Genomic DNA, 23,670 nt, shown 5'->3' on the forward strand with positions numbered 1-23,670 from the left:
TCTGCTGTATAAGAACTGTGTGGCCTTCCTGGACGACGTCCTGATTTATTCGGAAAGCGAGGAGCAACATGTACGAGATGTCAGGGAAGTGCTACAACGATTGCAGAAACACCAGTTGTGGGTCAAGCTAGAGAAATGTCAGTTTCATGCCAGAGAAGTGGAATTTCTGGGGTACAAGTTGTCTGACAAGGGCTTAGCGATGGACCCAAGCAAGGTGCAGGCAGTGTTGGAATGGAAGCCCCCAAGGACACGGAAGGACGTACAAAGGTTCCTAGGTTTCAGCAACTTCTATAGGAAGTTCATAAAGAACTTTGCTCACTTGACCGCACCCGTCACGGACTGTCTCAGTAGCAAAAAGAAGTTTGTGTGGCTGGAGGAAGCTCAGCAGTCCTTTGAAAGATTGAAGAAGGCGTTCGCGTCGGAAGAGCAACTATTACACGTAGACTTGGAGAAACCCCTGAGGCTAGAGACCGACGCGTCTGACAGAGCCATCGGGGCGGTCCTTTTGCAGCCCGGGCGGAGGAAACAGGAATGGAAACCGTGTGCCTTTTTCTCAAGGAAGCTGAGCAAGTCGGAGCAAAACTATGCTGTGTATGACCGAGAACTGCTCGCGATCTACGCTGCCTTTCGTCGTTGGCGTCATCTACTGATAGGGGCGCAGCACAAGATCCAGGTTTGTACAGATCACAAGAACTTGGAATACTGGAGGACTGCACGAGTGCTCAACCAGAGACAGATTCGCTGGGCGCAGGAATTCTCCAAGTTTTCTTTTGAAATCCAGTATGTGGCCGGAGAGGAAAACGTGAGAGCGGACGCTCTCTCGTGGAAACCAGAGTACTTCGAAGGAGAGGGGCCGCCGGAGACATGACACATCATACCTGAGGACCGATGGGTGTGTGGGGAAACTCTAGTGGGCAAAAGAGAACTGGCAGGGCTTACTAGGAACGATGAATTCGCACGAACTAAAATCAGGGAGCTCCAAGATGGGAGAGAGGCACCAGAAGGGTTTGAGGAAAAGGAAGGGGTGTTGTACTATAGGGGGGCCATGTATGTACCGGGGGAAGCTCTAAGAGAAAGGGTACTCAAACAACTCCACGACAACCCCACAGCGGGGCACTTTGGACAGCACAAAACGATGATGTTGGTCACCAGACAGTTCTGGTGGCCACGGGTGAGGGAGGATGTACGGGAATATGTGCGAGGGTGCGACCGCTGCCAAAGGGCTAAAGGGGAGCGAACGGTACCAGCAGGTTTACTGGAACCCTTACCCACACCGAGCAAACCCTGGGAGGTGGTGTCCATTGATTTTATGACAGATTTGCCCAAATCACGGGGGGAAACCGCGGTCATGGTAGTAGTCGACTTACTGACCAAAATGTGCCATTTTATAGCCTGCTCACATGCGGTGACGGCCGAAGAGACGGCACGATTGTTCGTAGAGCACATTTTCAGGTTGCATGGCGCCCCCTTGAGGGTTATCTCCGACCATGGAAAACAATTTACTTCCCGGTTCTGGAGGAAGCTCATGAGCTTGCTGCAAGTAGAGGTGGGGTTATCGACAGCAAGGCACCCAGAGTCCAATGGGCAAGCGGAAAGGGCAAACAGTATACTTCAACAATACTTACGCTGCTACGTCAGCGAGAGGCAGAATGATTGGGTAGAGAAACTAGCGCTGGCGGAATTTGCGTACAATAACGCTGAACACGTGTCGACGGGAATGAGTCCGTTTATGGCCAATTATGGGTGCCATCCCAGAGCTTTCCCGGGGAGTGAGGAGCAAAGCTGGAGTGTACCCGCGGTGGAGCAGTTCGTGGAAGAAATGGAGGCCCTACACCAGCAACTCAAGATGAACTTAGAGAGGGCTAAGGCGACTTACAAGAAGCAAGCAGACAAGCACCGCAGGGAAGGGGAAACCATACGGGTGGGGGACCGGGTGTGGCTGTCCACTCAAGGGTTACCATTTAAGGGAGGGTGTAAGAAGTTGCAGCCCCGACGGCTGGGGCCATTTGAGGTAACACAACAGGTAAACCCCGTAGCATTCAAGCTCAAGTTGCCCGACAGTATGAAGATACACCCTGTGTTCCACAGGTCCTTGCTCTCACCACACAGGGAGGGGCGGGAATTCCAGGGGCGGGAGGTAGGAGTCATCCCACAACCGCAGGTAGAAGAAAGGGAACACCAGAGCTCGGCCACGGAAATAATTGATTCGAGGTGGCGAGGGCGTCAGGTGGAGTACTTGGTGGCTTGGGAAGGGGAGCCCAGGTCAGAAAACACGTGGGTCCCCGCGGAAGCCGTCAATGACAGGTATATGGTGGAAGTATTCCATCGCCGGTTCCCAGACAAGCCCAAACCCTTGGAGAGATTCTGGGAGGAACAATTTGGAACCACAGATGACGAAGAGAGTTTCGAGGGGTTTTCAGAATCCGAGGAAGAATCGGACTGGGAAGGTCACCCAGTGGGTGGGAACCAAGGCAGGTGGACAGAGGTTTTCGAATCCACTGAGGAGGGTGACGATTCCTTCAGAGGTTTCCCCGTCTCGTCGGCCGAGGAAGAGAGAGAAATCGATTCCACAGGTCGAGCGGGGGTTGGGGGGGGTCCTGGAGGGGAGGTGGATGTCAGGAAACTGACATCAGAGCAACAGGTGAAGGGGAGGCTCTCTGATTCTGCAGGGGAAGGAACAAGCACTAGGGGGAGACGCAGCTTGATGGAGGGGGAAGGAAATCAGCGTAACACCAAGGAGCCAGGAGAGCAAATGGGAGAAGAGGTGGAAGGGCTCCGGGATTCTTCCTTGGAAGTCAGTGAGGAGAGCCCTGGTCCTCCACTACCCACGCCCTCCTTGCGCAGGAGACTCCCGCGCAATGAGAGGCGGAGATGATTGGGAGTCAAACAACTCTTATGCTGGCAACGGTTTAAGAAACGCCCACAGACAGACTCTGCGAGCGACTGAGGCAGCCACGCTGAGATGGGCTGTGCAGTCAGGACGGTTTAACCCAGGCAGCCAAGCTCCCAAAGGGGACAGTTTACGCACGAGTAACTCCAAACCATTACAGCGGTCAAATTTGAAGCTTTCACTGTTAGGCCGTGTTGCTGTGATAAAAATGAATGTATTGCCTAGAATGTTGTTTCTGTTTCAAACATTGCAAATTTTGGATAAAATGGATTGCTTCAAGAAGTGGCAGAGAGATATTTCTAGATTTGTCTGGCAGGGCAAGAAGCCTAGAATAAAATTTAAAATACTAACGGATGCAAAGGAAACAGGTGGATTTGCCCTGCCAGACCTTAAACTTTATTATGAATCAGCAGCTTTTTGCTGGCTGAAAGATTGGCTGCTTCTTGAAAACACAGACATTTTGGATTTAGAAGGTTTTAATAATGTATTTGGATGGCATGCATACTTGTGGTATGATAAGGTCAAAGCACATAAAGCATTTCAAAATCATATTGTCAGGAAAGCATTGTTTAATGTCTGGATAAGATATAAGGACCTACTTGAAAATAAAACCCCAAGGTGGTTGTCACCGATGGAAGCGAAGGCTCAGAAAAAGCTCAATATGGAGGTCAAATGGCCGAAATATTGGGAAATTTTGGAACAAGAGGGAGACAGACTGAAATTGCAGAGTTTTGAAAAACTAAAAAAAAAGTGCGAGATTGGCTTCATTATTATCAGATAATGGAGGCATATAATTTGGACAAGAAACTTGGCTTCCAGGTGGAAAAATCAAAATTGGAAACAGAACTGTTAGAACCCAAAACCAAGATTTTGTCAAAGATGTATAACTTGCTGTTGAAATGGAATACTCAGGATGAAACGGTGAAATCTGCTATGATTAAATGGGCACAAGATGTTGGACATAATATAATGATGGCTGACTGGGAACAGTTATGGACCACAGGTATGAAGTTTACGGCATGTAATGCCTTAAGAGAGAATATTATGAAAATGATATACAGGTGGTACATGACCCCAGTCACGCTTGCAAAAATCTATCATTTGCCCGATAATAAATGTTGGAAATGTAAAGAAATTGAAGGTACATTCTTTCACCTTTGGTGGACGTGCCCAAGGATTAAGGCTTTCTGGGAGATGATCTATAATGAAATGAAAAAGGTATTCAAATATACCTTCTTGAAGAAACCAGAGGCCTTTCTCCTGGGCATAGTCGGCCAATTGGTGCCAAAGAAGGATAGAACTTTCTTTATGTATGCTGCAACAGCAGCAAGAATACTTATTGCAAAGTATTGGAAGGCACAAGATTTACCCACTCTGGAAGAATGGCAGATGAAGGTGATGGACTACATGCAACTGGCGGAAATGACTGGCAGAATCCGAGACCAGGGAGAAGAGTCGGTGGAAGAAGATTGGAAGAAATTCAAAGATTATTTACAGAAATACTGCAAAATTAATGAATGTTAGAATGATGTTGGATTGAAGTTAAGTGGTTTTTAGCAGCAATGTTAAAAGGAATATGTAAAAATGGATTGTTAACAGGTGATAATTTAAAGTTATTATATTTTAAGATAAGAGATTAAGATAAAATCAAAGAGGGAAAGGATTTGCTTAACTAACTAATTTGAACTGGAATACAAAAAGGGAGGTGTGAGGAGGTCGGGGAAACAAGCAAATGAAAGATAAGAAATGGAAAGACTAATCTGTTTTTTAATTGTTTTTATCTTTTATTTTCATTTTGTATTTTTTTTCTTTCTTTTTTCTTTCTTTTTTTCTTTGCTTATTTTTGTAATATGTTGAAACTTTAATAAATATCTTAACAAACTTCGGGGTTTGTAGATGGTTGTAAAGGTTGCTGAAAGGTTTCTAGTTCACTAGTTGGAAACAGCTTCCAGGCTTGGCAGGACCAAGGTTGCTTTGTAACTGTTCGTGTCTGCCTGCTTGCCATCGTGCATATTTGTAAACCATTTCTGCCAAAATATATACATCTGCAATCGTAGTTTCTGGAAGCAGACCCTGCGAGAGTGCACACTCCACGAAGTCCATATGAAGAGTGTTACGGAATGGAGGGGGGGGCATATGAACAAAGTCTTACTCCCGAGTAAGAGACGTAGAGCCCGAGGCGATGACCTCAAGGGAACCCTGCCACACTAGGACTCCCCTCGCCCCGTCACAACGTTGCACCAAGCACCGCACAAAAGTCCAAAACCCCGAGAAGAAAGCGCCATTTCTGACCCCGTATCCCGATGCTATACATGATCGATGTATTTGATGAATGAACAATGTATTTGCATGAGGATGCGCTCTAGCCAATCAGATGGCGTTGAATGAAGCCCTTCAGCCAATCGCAGCAATGCAATGGCTCTGCAGAGGCAGCTCACCGCTGACAAGGTGATGACAGCTCCTGCTGCGAGAACAACGGACTGAGTCCCTCGAAACCTCGTTCCCCTGTTAATCCAATCAAAACTAGATGTTGTTTAGTCGTTTAGTCGTGTCCGACTCTGTGTGACCCCCTGGACCAGAGCACGCCAGGCCCTCCTGTCTTCCACTGCCTCCTGCACTTTGCTCAAACTCATGCTGGTAGCTTCGAGAACACTGTCCCACCATCTCATCCTCTGTCGTCCCCTTCTCCTTGTGTCCTCCATCTTTCCCAGCATCAGGGTCTTTTCCAGGGAGTCTTCTCTTCTCATGAGGTGGCCAAAGTATTGGAGTCTCAGCTTCAGGATCTGTCCTTCCAGTGAGCACTCAGGGCTGATTTCCTTCAGAATGGAGAAGTTTGATCTTCTTGCAGTCCATGGGACTCTCAAGAGTCTCCTCCAGCACCAGAATTCAAAAGCATCAATTCTTCGGTGATCAGCCTTCTTTATGGTCCAGCTAGATACAATGTAGCAATGTCAGGCCAGGCCACTTCCGAAAAGAACCGTCTGTATTAAAAAAGCTTAAAAACACTTGGAAATTCATAGAAAACCACCGGTTTCACCGATTCTCTTCAATCCACCGCCAGTCTGCGTCGTTGGCCAAGGACTTGGGAACCCCTCGGTCCCCGCCAGTATTCCCCAAGCAGGAGGTCACCTACTCATAGGAAGGTACTTTACCCGTAGGTGACAATCGCTGGGCAAAAGCTCTCCTCCGGACTTACCCAGGCAGACTATGCAAACCAAAGTTCTATTATCCTCTTGCAGTAGGTGCTTAGAATGTACTTGGGTGTCGAGACCCCACAGCCACCCCCTCGTTGGAAATGACTCACACAAGGACATGAATATTAGGTTTCTGTTACTGGGCAAATTTTGGCCACGACTTTATTGAAATTAAAGAATGTGAGCGGTATTGGCTTAGGCATTGGTTGGACCTGACTATATCTGACTCCTGCCCATTGTGCAGGAAGTCCCAGTAAGGGTAAGCCACCGGTAGGGGGAGCCCTGTCGATGCGAACCAACTCAAGCTCCCCCTGGTGCTCCCGTCGAGGTCGTGTCAAGGCCTTAGCCCCCCAGCCGGGCTTCAGACTAGATCAACACCCCCGGATTCCTGTAACGGAATACCCTTAAGCATGGAGGGGCAGGTGTTGGCCACACCTCCCCTCCCCCACACAAGGTCAAACAATGCCTAACTGCAACCCTAACAAAGTTGTGACGATTGCTACGAGGTAGGCGAAAACCAAGTGGCCAGTGCCAATTTGCCAAGTGGTAAAATTCCTACCAGGCCCCTCGGACAACCAAGGCGACCAACCCAAGTCCATAGCAAGGCCATTGCCTAACCTGCAAAATAGGGAGGGAGGGCGGGTGATTGAGGAAGCGAGCCAAAGAGGAAGTTCTCTGTGTTACGATATGGATGCAATGCAGCTGGCAACTGCTAGCTTGAAAACAAAACATGATGGGAATGTTGGGACTGTCCGTGGGAAAAAGAGGGACAGTCAATTCACAGGGCAATGCACCGGAATTAGCTCAGAGTGTAATATGAGCTCTTCCTATTGTTCCTGTACAGGAAGTACAGGAAGTGTTGGTCTCTCGACTGCTGGAGCTTGAAGAGAGCAGTCATGTTTTTTGTAACGCTGCAAAGACAGAAATAAAGGCATGTAAATACGTTTCTGTCTATCTCTTTCCCCTGCTGGGGGGGCAAGAAAGAGGGGGGGTGTTCTTCTCACGCTGAGAAGAATCACGTATCGCGACCTTAACCTGGATCTTGCTGGGGAATGCAGACAGGGAGGTCAACAGGAGATCAAGCCGGATGCCTGGAGAGTTGCCAGTTACTACTGATATAGGCTTGAATTCCAACACTCTGGGGGTTGGCTGGCCAGGCTCTGACGTGGCCGGGATCCCATAGGCAATGGGGGACAGAGTCCCCCGCCCCTGGTGGGGAGTGGGTGGCCACGTGGTCCACCGCAACTCCTCCCCACTGGGAAGTGGAGCGGATTTCCCAAGACATATCCTGTATTTGCATGTTACCCCAACACATTCCTCCTATGTTAATCATGTATAACCCTCCCCTTTTCTGTTGGAGTGGTGATGTTTAGCGAACTGTCTGCTGGTATAAGATAGGAACTTTTAAAAGTCCTTGTCACCCCATTCTCGGGGTTCAATTCCTCTCTGAACCTGTTGCGCAATAAACTTTGGTCTCCGCTATTTGCTCCGGTTGGTGGCTGGACTCCTTCTTTGTTCCGCAGGGACCCACGGGCTCTGAGCAGCCTCCCACCCTCTTGAGAGAAGAAAGATGGCTTTTGCTCCCACTGCAGTGTTGTAATCTAAATAAGCACATCTTCCTACAAGTGAATAGTAGCCACCTATCTGGGGGAAAATAAAGTGGTATGCTGAGAGACATGGTTACGGTGGAGAGCAAATCTGTGTTCCACAATCCGAACATCCCGAGAGATACCAGATGGCAGCTTTTTTTTACTGTGTCCACAGAACTCAATGAAAGCCAACCAATGGTTTTGCAGTTGCTTTCCATGGACATTTTGCAACCAAGCACAGAATTCCTTGAACCTCGGAAACGCTTCTGATTTCTGCCTGAGCACGAACACATGAATGTACCTGGAAAAAGCATCAATCAATACCATGAAGTGCTTTGCTCCACCTAGAGAGGTTGCAAGTGGACCAACAAGGTCTGCGTGGACAGTCTGGTAGGCTTTAGATGCCCACCTGCCAGAAACCTTGCCCTATTGAACTGTGTGTCATCATGATGGCCTTGGCCGGTTGTGAGTTGTGAAGGCCGCTTCCTGCAAGGCCCATTCCACCTGGCCTGGGGGGCAGGGCCCAGACACCAGCTCTACTAAAGAGGCTCCTGGTGAGACCAGAGGGACATCGCTCGGCCTGACAAGAAACCCAAACTATTGGATTCTTTTGCCCCATCTTTTTGTGCCTGCTCAACAGCCGTGTCATGGTTATGATCATATTTTATTCTCTTGGGAAGCCCCTTCACCACGGCAAGGCAGTGATCCATGAAGGGGTCAGATTATTTAGATTTGGTAAATAATTCTTATTGCTATTCTTATTGTATTGATTATTATAATTGATTTCTGTAGTTCTGACGGTTTAGCTGCCTTGAGCATGAAAATAGAAAGGCAGGATACAAACCTAATCTAATAAAGAGCCCTCCTCCTCCTGAGCCTGGGGCAGGACCGTAGCCTGAGAGGGAGAGGGTTGCACAGTTCCCCGATTATTTTGGAGGAATTCCACACCACACATTTAAAGCTCTTACACCACTTGAAAGAGTCCAGGCTTTCCCTCAAGAATCCTGGGAACTGTAGTTTGCCAAGGGTGCTGAGAGATGTTAGATCTGTAGCAAACAGAGGTTCCCAGGATGTGTTGGGTGAATCTGTGACTCTTAGTGCAATGCTTCTTGAAATGTGTGGTTGTGACCATTGTCCTCATAACAGCACTGGGGTTCGGATTGCAGTGTGTGTGTGTGTGTGTGTGTGTGTGTGTGTGTGTTGCAGAATGGTTTAATTAGCTCGTTCTCCTCCTAGCACATCGTCTTCATTCAACTCTGGCTGTTGAATGAATGCTTTCTTATAATCATTCTTATGTTTAAGTGGGCTTTGGCCTCCTTCCAGACAGCAGCTTGAAAGGGAAGCAGAGGAAAGCTCAAATGATGACAGAATAATAATAATAATAATAATAATAATAATAATAATAATAATAATAAATTTTATTTATATCCCGCCCTCCCCAGCCAAAGCTGGGCTCAGGGCGGCTAACAACAATCAGAAGGCAGGGGCATCCAACAAGCAAGAGTTTTGGTTTGGATGTGACACTTTTAGACTTCCCCAAGCCATCCCGAAGCCCCAATTTCACTCGGCCCCATTTCACTCTGGTCCATCTGAGTATCTCCTTTCCACCTATGCCTCCCCTCCCCCCCAAATATTCACAATTAAGAAATCAGAAAACAACCCCCACCTCTCTTTCGACAGAACTAGATGGAATGATCAGGCATAGCAACTCCTGCAGAGAGGATAAAACCAAAATGTTTCCAAGGGACACATTTATCAAACAAGATATCTGCCCATAGCTCAGTCAGTAGAGTGTGAGACTCTTCATCTCAGGGTCGTGGGTCCGAGCCCCACGTTGGGCAAAATATCCCTGCATTGCAGGGGGTGGACTAGATGACTCTTGTGGTCCCTTCCAACTCTACAATTCCAGGATATCCTGTGAGGAGTAGTCAACTGAGTTTTACTCAGAAGAGATGCGTCAAAATCAACACAGCCACGTAATTAGTGCCCATCAATTTAAATAGGTCTGCTGTGGAAAGGACTGATGTTGACTACAACCCTGATGTTTTCTGATTATTTTATAGAGCGTTTCCCTCAATACCAAAAAATGGAGGCAGAGACAATTTACTGAATTTCAAAACCACCGAAGCTTTATTGAATGAACGAATCAGTTTGTTACAGTCACATACCAGAATATGGACTTATACAGAGATAGAGAACATGTAGAAGAAGAAGAAGAGTTTGGATTTGATATCCCGCTTTATCACTCCCCTTCAGGAGTCTCAAAGCGGCTAACATTCTCCTTTCCCTCCCCCTCCCCCAACAAACACTCTGTGAGGTGAGTGGGGTTGAGAGTCTTCAGAAAAGTGTGACTGGCCCAAGGTCACCCAGCAGCTGCATGTGGAGGAGCGGAGACGCGAACCCGATTCCCCAGATTACGAGACTACCGCTCTTAACCACTACCAAACACTGGCTCTCATATACATGTAGATTAAAATCAAAATCTATAAGCTAGAACACAGTAAAGAATACAGATGTGAAACTACTAAAATGTGTAGTTTAAGACCTTAACCGCTAATTTAAAATATGCATGTCAATGCTTTATTATAATTAAGGCAGGTAAAGTAATTATTACTCTTAATATTATTCATTGCTATGAGGCTTCTTGAAGCAATTCAGAATACAATCAACATTAGCAGAACACTTTCCTTTACAAGGAAAATTTAAAAAGCAACAATTTAAAAGCAATAAAAAAGTAATATTGCATAGGAAAGAATTCTAAAACAACAGCAATGATCACAATTAGCAACAACACACAATGAAACAGCAAGCAAAACTTGCCACTCGATCATCGCTGAGCCTTGAAACTTGTGTCTTATCCCCATAATCGAAACTGACATCAAGTCTTATGTCATCTGGAAGAGAATGAAGGAGAAGAGAGATGAATTTCTGCCACATTTACTGATTCACCAAATTGACCTGGCCCCCATTCCACCCTATTTACAAGGAGGCTTTATGGATCCTGTCTTTGGTGACAACGACTCCTTCCAAGCCTGCAGTTTGGCCATCTTTGTGCTGTGGCAGGATTTCACAGCCACATGACCCAGGAGGTCTGCATCAAGCAAGGATGCTGCAGCTACTGAGTGGGCTCTCCTTAGTCTGGAAAGTGCGTCCCATGTCCCCAGGCTGTGGGTGTTACCTTCTTTGGGGCAGAAGTGAGCCAGCTCCAGAGGGACGAGAGCATGCTGTAGAGAAAAGACAAGACCGTACTGGATCAGATGACTGATCTGATCCTCAACCCTCCCCCCCCCCCAAATAATGGGTGCAAGAGAACATGGAAGCAGACCAAAGCCAGGGAAGACTTGCTTCCATCATGGGATGAGTGAGTTCTATTGCCTGGCCCCAAGGTGGAAGTGTAAGATCAAGGAAGAGGGCAGGAAATGTCTCCAGCCTTGTCCGGCCTCCCAGGGACACACATTGTGTTGTGCGCCTGATACCAGACTGTGATTCCTGCTGTGGGAATCCTTTCACAAGCCACTCTGGGAGCCTCTTGGGGCTGTGAAGGTGCCAAAGGTGAGAGACTTACCTTCAGGCAACTGAGCCTTCTTGCACAGGACATCAGCCAGCTAATGCCACTGGCTGCCAGTTGCCTCTCCGCTGCAATCGCACTTGTTGTGTAACCTCTCAGTTCCTGTGGGAGGAAAGGGGACCTCAGGATCAGGAGGCTGGTCTGGGGGAAAGAGGCAGACCACTGTGAAGCCCTTTACACTCTCAGAGAGAGATCCGTTTCTGTTCTAAAATGGCAATGTCCTCCAGCCCCAAATTGTAGCTCTGCATCCAAGGCCCTCCTTTGGCTGTCTGGGCAAGTGGGCCTTTGCTGGCTGGTCCATGTGGCCAGCTTGCCTTACAAGAGGGGAAGGGCCCAAGAGGTGCACTGCTAGGTGGCGGTTTCTCCATGAAAGCTTTCTAGGTCAAACAGCCACTGAGGCCATCAAGATACTTACATTCACCAGCAAGTTCAGGGTCTTAGTGCTTGGGGCCTCCCAGAGAAGGCCTCCCAGCATCAGAGTATAACGTTCCTCTAACTCCTGCAGGCAATGGCAATGAGGGAGAGGATGCGCCAAGCAGGGGAAAGAGAGATCAGATGTTGAGCAATGGGAGCAATGCTTAAAGCGTGTGAAGAAGAAACAACAACTAGAGAAGTCAAATTTCAAGGCTACCTGCTTGTCGGGCTCAGTTTTGACCTCAATGACCGCTGCAAAGGCTGCATGCACAATCAGGCTGTGGAGCTTCAGTGGTAATTTGGGCTTCATGAGGCTGGAGAGAAGGCGGGAAACCTTTTTAGACTCTGTCTCATATGGGGGGGAGCATCAAATACATTTCATTCTCTTGAACTGAATGCATGTGTTAGCTTAAACCACTTTTGACAATCAGGTTTAGAATTAATTCAGGAATTTGGTCAAGTGGCTGGTTTTAAACTGAATAAGTTAAAAACCAAGGTTTTAGAGAAAAATTTAACACCGATTGAAAGAGATAGGTTTCAGAATGAGACAGGTTTGACTGTGGTCAAGAAAGTGAAATATTTGGGGATTAACATGACAGCCAAAAATGGGAATTTATTTAAAGATAATTATGAAAAATGTTGGACTGAAGTGAAAAAAGATTTAGAAATTTAGTCAAATTTGAAGCTTTCACTGTTGGGCCGAATTGCTGTGATAAAAATGAATGTATTGCCGAGAATGTTGTTTTTATTTCAGACATTGCAAATTGTGGACAAGATGGATTGTTTTAAGAGGTGGCAGAGAGATATCTCTAGATTTGTCTGGCAGGGCAAGAAGCCCAGAATAAAATTTAAGATACTGACAGATGCAAAGGAAAGGGGTGGATTTGCCCTGCCAGACCTTAAACTTTACTATGAATAGCAGCATTTTGCTGGTTGAAAGAATGGCTACTTCTTGAAAACACAGACATTTTTCATTTAGAAGGTTTTAACAATGTATTTGGTTGGCATGCATATTTATGGTATGATAAGGTCAAAGCTCATGAAGCATTTAAAAATCATATTGTCAGGAAAGCTAGGTTTTAATGTTTGGATAAGATATAAGGACTTGTTGGAAAATAAAACCCCAAGTTGGCTGTCACCAATGGAAGCAAAAGCTTTGAAAAAGCTCAATATGGAGGCCAAATGGCCGACATAGTGGGAAATTTTGGAACAAGACGGAGATAGATTGAAATTGCAGAGTTTTGAGAAATTAAAAAACAAAGTGAGAGACTGCCTTCATTATTATCAGATAATGGAGACATATAATTTGGATAAGAAAATTGGCTTCCAGGTGGAAAAGTCAAAATTAGAAACAGAACTGTTAGAACCCAAAACTAAGAATTTGTCAAGAATGTATAATTTGCTGTTGAAATGGAATACTCAGGATGAAACGGTGAAATCTGTTATGATTAAATGGGCACAGGATGTTGGACATAATATTATGTTTGCTGACTGGGAACAGTTATGGACCACAGGTATGAAGTTTACGGCATGTAATGCCTTAAGAGAGAATATTATGAAAATGATATACAGGTGGTACATGACCCCAGTCAAGCTTGCAAAAATCTATCATTTGCCCGATAATAAATGCTGGAAATGTAAAGAAACTGAAGGTACATTTTTTCACCTTTGGTGGACGTGTCCAAAGATTAAGGCCTTCTGGGAAATGATATATAATTAATTGAAAAAGGTATTTAAGTATACCTTCCTGAAGAAACCAGAGGCCTTTCTCCTGGGCTTTGTCGGCCAATTGGTGCCAAAGAAAGACAGAACATTATTTATGTATGCTACAACAGCAGCAAGAATACTTACTGCAAAGTATTGGAAGACACAAGATCTACCCACCCTGGAAGAATGGCAGATGAAGGTGATTGACTACATGGAATTGGCAGAAATGACTGGCAGAATCCGAGACCAGGGAGTAGAGTCGGTGAAAGAAGACTGGAAGAAATTCAAAGACTACTTACAGAAACATTGTAAAATTAATGAATGTTAGAAGGATGTTGGATAGAAACTAAGCGGTTTCCAGCTGTAATGCTTTAAGAGATATGAAAAAAAAAGAGGTTTCACTGAGGAGATTTCACCCCTCCCATACCCAAGAATCTCCTGATGATCTCCTGATGGTCTCTGCTGACTCTCCAGAGAGGAGGAGGCGTGTCCTGCCTATCTACTTATTCTGCCCAGCAACATCTCTGTGTGTGTGAGAGAGAGTCAGTCAGTCAGTGTATCGGAGAAAGTGAGTGTGTTGGAGATCCTAGAGATAAGATTGCTGCTAAGTGCAGCTGCAGACTCTCAGTGTAGCATTGATTTATGCTTAGACTATTCAGCTCTGTATATAGTTTTGTATCATAGTTGTAGTTATAGAATAAAAGGAAGATATTCTACAGAGCTGCTCTCCGAGTGGCTTATACTCTGCAAGACTCTGCAAAACTCTGCTGCGCAACGACTGTAGTATTGAGACAGTGAATCCGGTGCTCTCAGCTCTAAGCTGTGAGTCCACAGCACCGTGACCTGTTCCTGTGAGAAAGGAGGTCTCTGGCGGTGCTACCCAGCTCGCCTAGCCCAGTCGGGGTTGAGGTGCATGAGTCCAGTTGGTGCGCTGGCTCTAGGGCGATGCTGACATTCACAAACGGGTTAAAGTTTAATGGTAAGGATTTGCTGAACTAACAAATCGAACTGGAATACAAAGAAGGGAGGTATGAGGAGGTCCGAGGAAATAAGTGTATGGAAGTTATGTTATTGAAAATTAATGTGTCTTTTTAACTGTTTTTTATTTTGTATGTTTATTTTTCTTTTTTCTTGTTATATCTTAAAAACTTTTAATAAATATCTTTTTTTTAAAAAAAAAAAACCACTTTTGACAATCAAGCAGCGTATAGATTTTACAGGGTAAAAATGAATAAAGGTAAAATTAAAATAAACACACGAGGGCACTGTTTATGCGGCAGTCTACCTGGCACTTGGTTGCAAGCCTCTAGGTCTTAGTTAATCCCACCCCTAAAAGCTGAGCCATTTCACAGTCATCTCTAGACAATATAGCTTCTATTTTCTCTCTCACATCTCCACTCATCCTGTAAATTGTTGCTGCATGAATAAAGCTTTTTGAACGCAAAAAAACCAAGAAATTGTAAGCAATTCTTCCAATCGAATTCACTGCAGTGGCAAGGTCTGGTAACACCTTTCCACATTCTGCTCCCCTCCCCCCCGCCAGCTCCTTGTCAAGCTCAAAAAACCCGGTATACCTCAGTTGGTAAAGGGCTTCCAGTGCCGTAGCAAGGACCAATTCAGGCTGCGTAAAGCACGAAGTCCGTCCCATGAGATCCTGATAGAGAACAGAGGGCGGAGGGGGAAAACGTCAGTTCCCTACGGACATCAGGTGGATTCCTCCAACCCCAAACTCAGTGCAGGAATTGGCAATGTAATGCCAAATGCCTGCACAACCCTTCTCTTGGCCAGATCCCACCAGGTACTGTGTCCAGTTCTGGGCACCACAATTCAAGAAGGACACTGACAAACTGGAACGTGTCCAGAGGAGGGCAACCAAAATGGTCAAAGGCCTGGAAACGATGCCTTATGAGGAATGGCTAAGGGAGCTGGGCAATGAAACAATCGTTGAGACGGCTAGAGCGCCGGTGGCGGATAACTCATTCCGAATCTGACCGGGCACACGTTAGAGCTCAACGTCGAGCCTACCAAGTGGCAATAGCGACGGCAAAGAAGAATTTCTTCACCGCCTCTATTGCATCTGCAGAAAACAGCAGCAGGAGACTTTTTCAGGTGGTTCACAATTTAGTGGAACCACCTGCAACACCGGGGCCCAGTATGGGCCACATGTTCTCCTGCAATGATTTTGCAAAGTTTTTTGCAGATAAAATCGCTCAGATTCGGGAAGAAGTAGACTCCACCGTGGGAGCAGGGCCAGGGCGGGAGAGTGCTAGAGTCCTGTCTAGTCAAGTTGTGTGGGATCAATTCCAATCTGTTACCTCCGAGGATGTGGACAGGCTGCTTGGACGAGTGAAACCAACCACCTGTCTCCTGGATCCTTGCCCATCCTGGCTTATAAAAGCTAGCCAGGAAGGACTGGGCGATGGGCTTCGTGGGGTGGTGAATGCTTCCCTCCATGAGGGAGCCTTCCCAGACCCGCTGAAAGAGGCGGTTATTAAACCGCTTCTTAAAAAACCATCTTTAGATGCGGCCACGATGGCTAATTATCGCCCAGTCTCAAATCTTCCATTCCTGGGCAAGGTGATTGAGCGAGCGGTTGCCAAACAACTCCAGGCACGCCTGGAAGAAGCGGACCATTTGGATCCCTCCCAGTTGGGATTCAGGCCTCATCATGGGACTGAAACTGCCTTGGTCGCACTGGTTGATGATCTCCGGCGGGCTAGGGACAAAGGTGAGAGCTGTTTCCTAGTTCTGCTGGATCTCTCAGCGGTGTTTGATACCATCGACCATAGCATCCTTCTGGACCGTCTTGAGGGGCTGGGAGCTGGGGGCACTGTTATACAGTGGTTCCGCTCCTTCCTCCTGGGCCGTGTTCAGACAGTGGTGGTGGGGGATGAGTGTTCAGACCCCTGGGCTCTCACTTGTGGGGTGCCTCAGGGTTCTGTCCTCTCCCCCATGCTTTTCAACATTTACATGCAGCCGCTGGGAGAGATCATCAGGAGGTTTGGGCTGGGTGTTCATCAGTATGCCGATGATACCCAGCTCTACCTCTCTTTTAAATCAGAACCAGTGAAGGCGGTGAATGTGGAATTTGTTTGAACTGGCGCGACCCCCGCTAATTGATTTACGATCCTCAATTAGCTCTTTACTGCCCGGCACACTTCTCCTGCCGCACGCTCTGCTCCGATCTCTCAGTCACGCCGTAGCAGAGATTACACAGCGGTGTAAAACTGTCATGTAGCTTGGCTTCCAGACAAACACACACAGTCCAGGTTTGTCTATTTACAGCTTTTATTCCAACATTTCTCAGGAATTTCCAGGACTATTTGCAGCCATGACAAAACTGCATCCTTTCCCCACAAATTACAGAGTGGGACTGTCATACTCTTCCCAAGCTCCTCCCAAGCTTCCAAAATTGACGTCAGAATGGTGTGGCATCATGGGAAGAACTTAACCCGTTAAGTTCCAACCTCAACACCCCCCCTTGCTGCACCTTCTGACAAGACCTTTTTGAGCTCAACACCTTACCCTTTGCCTTGTGCTCCTTCCCAGCATCTTTCCCAGGCACCTGTTGAACCCTTTCAACACTCCCAGAATCACACTGTGCGAATCTCGCCCACGCACATGTTGCCTGGTATCTTTCAGGTGGAATGCCCTTTGTTGTGCGACTAGACCTTCTGGGCATAAACTCAGATGTTACCTCTGACTCACTGCCACCAGGAAATGTGTCCTCAGCATCACGGGATTCCCCCTCTGACTTAAAACGTTTTCGAATCCTCTCCATTACACTCACAGGAGAACTAGGCTCGCTTTTGGCCTCCCTTTTTACAACTTGTGGAGAAACTACCGATATCTCCTCCTGTTCCTGACTTTGGTCAGTTACCTGATCGTCATCATCAGACTCAGCTTCTTCTTCCTCCCCCTCATAATCTTCCTGTTCTGAATCAGAGAGACACTCTGAAAGAACATCACGCTTGACAGCAGCTTGTGTCTTTTTATCCTGCTCATAGAACTCAGCGTGTTTACTGATCAGTAACTTACTCTGATCACCTGATGGAAATGCAAATCTCCATGCACTCGCTGTTGGCTCATACCCACAGAAGATCATTTTTCGGAACTTGGATCCATCTGGCCCCTGCAAAGCAGCAGGTACCGGCACAGACGCACGTGACCCGAACATACGCAAAAAATGAATCTGGGGTTTCCTGCCATGCAACAAACCAAATGGTGTGTCCCCTACCATGGAATTGTAGGTGCGATTCCAGGTGAAGCTTACATACTTTATTGCCTCCAGCCAAAACCTTGGAGGTAACCCAGAGTCTTCCAGCAACACCTGTGCAGTTTTAACCAGAGCCTGACACTTCCGCTCTGCCACCCCCCCCTGATTGGGTGAAGTCACTGTGTGACGTATCCCTTTCTTGCGAAAGTACTTCTGCAAAGCAGAACCTGTAAACTCAGCTCCTCTGTCACTTGTGACAGCTTGCACTTTGGTGGAAAACCTTTGTTCCACCCCCTCAATCCACCCTTTGATCAGCTGTGCTGCATCATCCTTGGATTTGAGGCCATGTATCCAGGAATTCTGAGTAAAATCCTCCTGCATCGAAAGCAGAAACCTTGACCCTCCCAGACTTGGTTCCTTTACAGGACCCCACAAATCTATGTGAATCAGTTCAAAAGGCCTTGTTGTTATCCTTTCAACCTTTGGATAACTACATCCTTTTACCTTTGCCAGTTTGCAAGTTTCACAACTTACAGCATGTCCGCATTCTGAGATATTACAACCTTTGGAAACTTCTGGCAGCACCTGTAGTTCTTCTAGAGAACTATGAGCTGTACGTGTATGCCAAGCATGTACGCATGATTCATGTTTGGGAATTGTAGCACGCAGTGCTTGTGCTTTCTCAACCTTCCCACCACCCTCCAGAGACGTTTTAAGAATGAAGAGATCATTCTGCCCCTTTTTAACCTTGGCAAGCATCCTCCCTCCTTTGGAGATTGTGCACACATCACCCTGAAAACAAACCGTAAATCCCTTTTTCAGTAAATAAGGCACAGATAAAAGACAGTGTTGCATCCCAGGAACAGTACAACACTCCAACGTTTCCTGTAAAATACAAAAATGCAAATTTACAGCATTAGTCATATTTCTTTTCTGTCCATTTGCAAACAGTACAGTTTTCCCGGCAGGAATTGCCGTGCAGTTCCACCTCTCGACAGCAGGTGTCTCTGGAATCAAATTGCGATTAGCTGCAGAGTCAATAACAAAACTTAGCTCTTGGCTTGTCCCACGGCTGTCTTCAGCCAATGCCAGACTAGCCGTGATTTGATAAGTCTCCTGACGTTGTTTTCCTCGTCCTTCTCTTGCGTTCCCACGCTGACCTCCCCTTCCAGACTGGTTCCCATGGAAACCCGACTGATTTCCATGGAAGGTGTCCTTGAAGCCTTCCTGTGCAGCTGCTCTCTGTGGGCAGTCTCTTTTGAAATGACCGTGAGATCCACACACGTAGCACCGACGAAACTCAGTGGAAAAACACTGCCTGGGTCTCCTCCCAGCTGGCCTGGCCCTCCTTCTTCCGGAAAAGCACTCCTTGCCAGCTCCGCCCCCCCTGAACTGCCGCTCCATTCCAGCAGATTCAGTGGAAAACTTTTCAAACTTGCCTTTGGAACTTTCCGCCCCCCCGACTTGCTCACTAGCACTCCTTGAGGCTAAATCATCAGGAACAGGGGCTCCAGCCATCTCTAGGCTTTCAGCTTCCATCTGCCCTAGGCCTCCTGCTGAGCCTTCACACAGACGTTTCAGCACACTCCAGGCCTCACACACAGATTCAATGCTTTCCAGATGATGTTGCAAATTAGCATGAACACCTGCTCGCAACATGCAGACCTCAGCTCTCATAGCTTTCTCCCTCTGCATTTTCTCCTCCAGAGAAACAGACTTCAGTTTTCCTGCATCTCTGTCCACCAGTTGCACTGGTTCCCTCTGGGAAATGTCCCAAACTTCCGTGGCTATAAACCACGCTCTCACCCATCTTGCCCAGGTATTCCACGCTTGGGCGGTGAGTTCCTCAAGCTGTTCAAACGGAGCTTGAATCACCTCCTGGCCATCTGCCATGTTCTCACGCTCTCCCAAATTGGCCCCAAGCTGTACTTACAAAAGCACCAGCTCTTCTGGCGTGGAGAAACGTTTCCTTGCTGCTCTCAGCTCACAGCTCCACAGCATTCAGCAACAGCTTCTTTCAGCTTGCTTGCTTGCTTGCTCCCGTGCTCCTCTGCTAGACACCGCAGATTTCTCAGCTCCCGGCAGCTCTTCCGTGACAGTTTTACGATAGGTGATTTAGGTTACCCATAACCTGTGGAATTTGTTTGAACTGGCGCGACCCCCGCTAATTGATTTACGATCCTCAATTAGCTCTTTACTGCCCGGCACACTTCTCCTGCCGCACGCTCTGCTCCGATCTCTCAGTCACGCCGTAGCAGAGATTACACAGCGGTGTAAAACTGTCATGTAGCTTGGCTTCCAGACAAACACACACAGTCCAGGTTTGTCTATTTACAGCTTTTATTCCAACATTTCTCAGGAATTTCCAGGACTATTTGCAGCCATGACAAAACTGCATCCTTTCCCCACAAATTACAGAGTGGGACTGTCATACTCTTCCCAAGCTCCTCCCAAGCTTCCAAAATTGACGTCAGAATGGTGTGGCATCATGGGAAGAACTTAACCCGTTAAGTTCCAACCTCAACAGTGAAGGTCCTGCGTGAGTGTCTGGAGGTGGTTGGAGGATGGATGGCGGCAAACAGATTGAGGTTGAATCCTGACAAGACAGAAGTACTGTTTTTGGGGGACAGGAGGCGGGCAGGTGTGGAGGATTCCCTGGTCCTGAATGGGGTAACTGTGCCCCTGAAGGACCAGGTGCGCAGCCTGGGAGTCATTTTGGACTCACAGCTGTCCATGGAGGCACAGGTCAAATATGTGTCCAGGGCAGCTGTTTACCAGCTCCATCTGGTACGTAGGCTGAGACCCTATCTGCCTGCGGACTGTCTCGCCAGAGTGGTGCATGCTCTGGTTATCTCCCGCTTGGACTACTGCAATGCACTCTACGTGGGGCTACCTTTGAAGGTGACTCGGAAACTACAACTAATCCAGAATGCGGCAGCTAGACTGGTGACTGGGGGCGGCCGCCGAGACCATATAACCCCGGTCTTGAAAGACCTACATTGGCTCCCAGTACGTTTCCGAGCACAATTCAAAGTGTTGGTGCTGACCTTTAAAGCCCTAAACGGCCTCGGTCCAGTATACCTGAAGGAGCGTCTCCACCCCCATCATTCTGCCCGGACGCTGAGGTCCAGCGCCGAGGGCCTTCTGGCGGTTCCCTCATTGCGAGAAGCAAAGCTACAGGGAACCAGGCAGAGGGCCTTCTCGGTAGTGGCGCCCGCCCTGTGGAACGCCCTTCCAGCAGATGTCAAGGCGATAAACAACTACCTGACATTCAGAAGACATCTGAAGGCAGCCCTGTTCAGGGAAGTTTTTAACGTGTGATATTTTACTGTATTTTTGGTTTTTATGGAAGCCGCCCAGAGTGGTTGGGGAGGCCCAGCCAGATGGGCAGGGTATAAATAATAAATTATTATTATTATTATTATTATTATTATTATTATTATTATTAAGCCTGGAGAAGAGGAGGTTAAGGGGTGATATGATAGCCATGTTCAAATATATAAAAGGATGTCACATAGAGGAGGGAGAAAGGTTGTTTTCTGCTGCTCCAGAGAAGCGGACACGGAGCAAAGGATCCAAACTACAAGAAAGAAGATTCCACCTAAACATGAGGAAGAACTTCCTGACAGTAAGAGCTGTTTGACAGTGGAATTTGCTGCCAAGGAGTGTGGTGGAGTCTCCTTCTTTGGAGGTCTTTAAGCAGAGGCTTGACAACCATATGTCAGGAGTGCTCTGATGGTGTTTCCTGCTTGGCAGGGGGTTGGACTCGATGGCCCTTGTGGTCTCTTCCAACTCTAGGATTCTATGATTCTATGATTCTAGGCCTTCCTTCTGCCCAGCATCCCCCCAATCCCATCCCCAGCTCTCCTGCCCCCCTCACCCCTGGATACCTCATGCAACCTCTCACTCACCGCAATTGCCTTGGCGGCCATCTTCTTGGAGTACCTCAACCTGTCCTTTTCTCTCTGGCGGGCCTCCGAGCAAGTGGCCAGCACACAGCAGAGGAACATCTCATCCTTCTCCAGTTGCTGAAATGGCAAGAGTCAGGCTGTCAGTTCATGCCAGGAGGGCTTCTCTGCATCTGAGACCGCCAAAATGGGGGTACAAACAGCACTGGTGGATGGGGGGGGGTGAGGGATTTCGTATGTACTGTGCTGTTTTCTCAAATACTAACCACAGGCGATGCCCAGACCCTGCCAGTCTCTGAACCATCTGTAGCACCCTGCTTGTGGTTAACGCTTAGCTGGAATGAAATATTCAACGCAGCAATAGAGAAATTAAAATAATTATTTATTTGTCAGACAAATAAATGAGAGGCACAGTGGTATATGGTTACCAAGCTCTGGCCTGGCCTCCTGCCATCATGGCCAGCACTTATATTCCCTTAATCCAGCCCCCTTTGCTCCTCCTGTGGCTGCCTCTGTCCAATCAGCCTGGTTGAAATTCCTATTGGCTGATTGCTAGAACCAATCACAAAAAGATACACCCATATCCTCCTGTCCTTATATGGAACACAAAGAGCTATATATTGTTACATCTATAAATGACAAATAAGTAGTAATATATCTTACATGTGTCTCAACAAGGAATCTTAATTACCAGCTCACCTCTTGCCCTCCTTGCCCTATTGCCTTCTAAAACAAATGGTTAATCTTAAATTTTTATCTTAAACATATGTCAAGGATCTTGAGTTTCACATCAACATTGAAAGATCTCCTTCATTTGAAGGTTTCTAAACAAATGTCTGACAACTAATATATCAGGCCTGCTTGGATGGCGTCTCTTGTCTGGCAAGGGGGGCTAGACTGGTGGCTGACTTAATTTCAAAATACAACTCTTACAACTATATGAAATAAGAATCTAGCATTTGTTAAATCCTTTGCATAATTACATTTAAGACAATATATTTAATACATAACATAGGTAGCCTTTTAAAAGGATAAACTTCCTCAAAGTAAAAAGGAAGGAACAGTTTACAGCCTCAAAATAAAATAGGAAAAAAAAGCCTCTTCCCCTTTTTACACTCTCCCCCCTTCTCCAGCCAGTTGCTTTTCCCATTAGCTCTTCCCAACATTTATTGCCCTTTAACTCTCTTCAGTTTAAGAAAGAAACAGCTTTAAAAAGACTTCCCAAAAAATGCTTTCTTTCTGCCAGCCAGATGCTTCTCCATTTGGTCTTGGCCTTTTAACCTTAGAAAGAAGATCTGGCTCATTTTACTGGGAGGCACATTGATATTATTTTACTATTTACCAACTATTAATTATGTTTATCTCTGCCCTTTTTTTATCTTCTGTAACATGTAGGGTCAGTGTCCTCACTCAGTCTGTAATTCCAGCTTTTACGACTTTGAGAATTGTTTTCTGCTATCAATCAAAGGGGCCCCTTTGTCTAGGAAAAACATTGCCAGTGTTTTCTTAAGCAGCTGGTCTGCCTGGCATGAAACTTTTGAAAATCTAAGCTCTCTCTTTAATATACAAGTCCTGATCAAACATTAATAAAATGCAGGCTTATGTCTGATGCCTCACATCTGCAACAAGAGAAGCAGGAAAGGACATGGGGGCAGGTTAGTTCATTTCTACTTATTTTCCACAGTTGAGTATTAGAGTATTAAGGCCAGCCCTCCTTACACTCCAAAATGAAAAGGAAGCATTTGCTCACGTGGGCCCACAGCAACCCTGGACTTCTTGGGGACTTTGCGGGTCCCCTTCTTCTTGCGGGCTGCCATGTCCCTCAGTCGCCTGAACCTAGAAGAGAAGGAGAGGGGCAGACCTTGTTGTTGTTGTTATACCGCCCTATACCCACAGGTCTCAGTTACAACCAGTGCTTTTTTCTGGGGGGATGCAGGGGTACGCACACCCCAAAACATTTTGTGAATCTTTGCATTTTTGTCCATTTACTGTACTGCATTTATTTTCTCCGATTTGAACTATAAAATGGTGATTTTCTTGAGTCAAAATGAGAGTACCCCAAACATTTTTTTAATAGGAAAAAGCACTGGTTACAACATAAAAATCGCAATATAAAAACACAAAATGCATAATAAAGGTGAAAAATAACCCAGTAAAGCCCCCTCCCCAACACATTTCAAAACC

This window comes from Podarcis vaucheri (assembly GCF_965113315.1).
Source record: "Podarcis vaucheri genome assembly, chromosome: W".
Lineage (NCBI taxonomy): Eukaryota > Metazoa > Chordata > Lepidosauria > Squamata > Lacertidae > Podarcis > Podarcis vaucheri.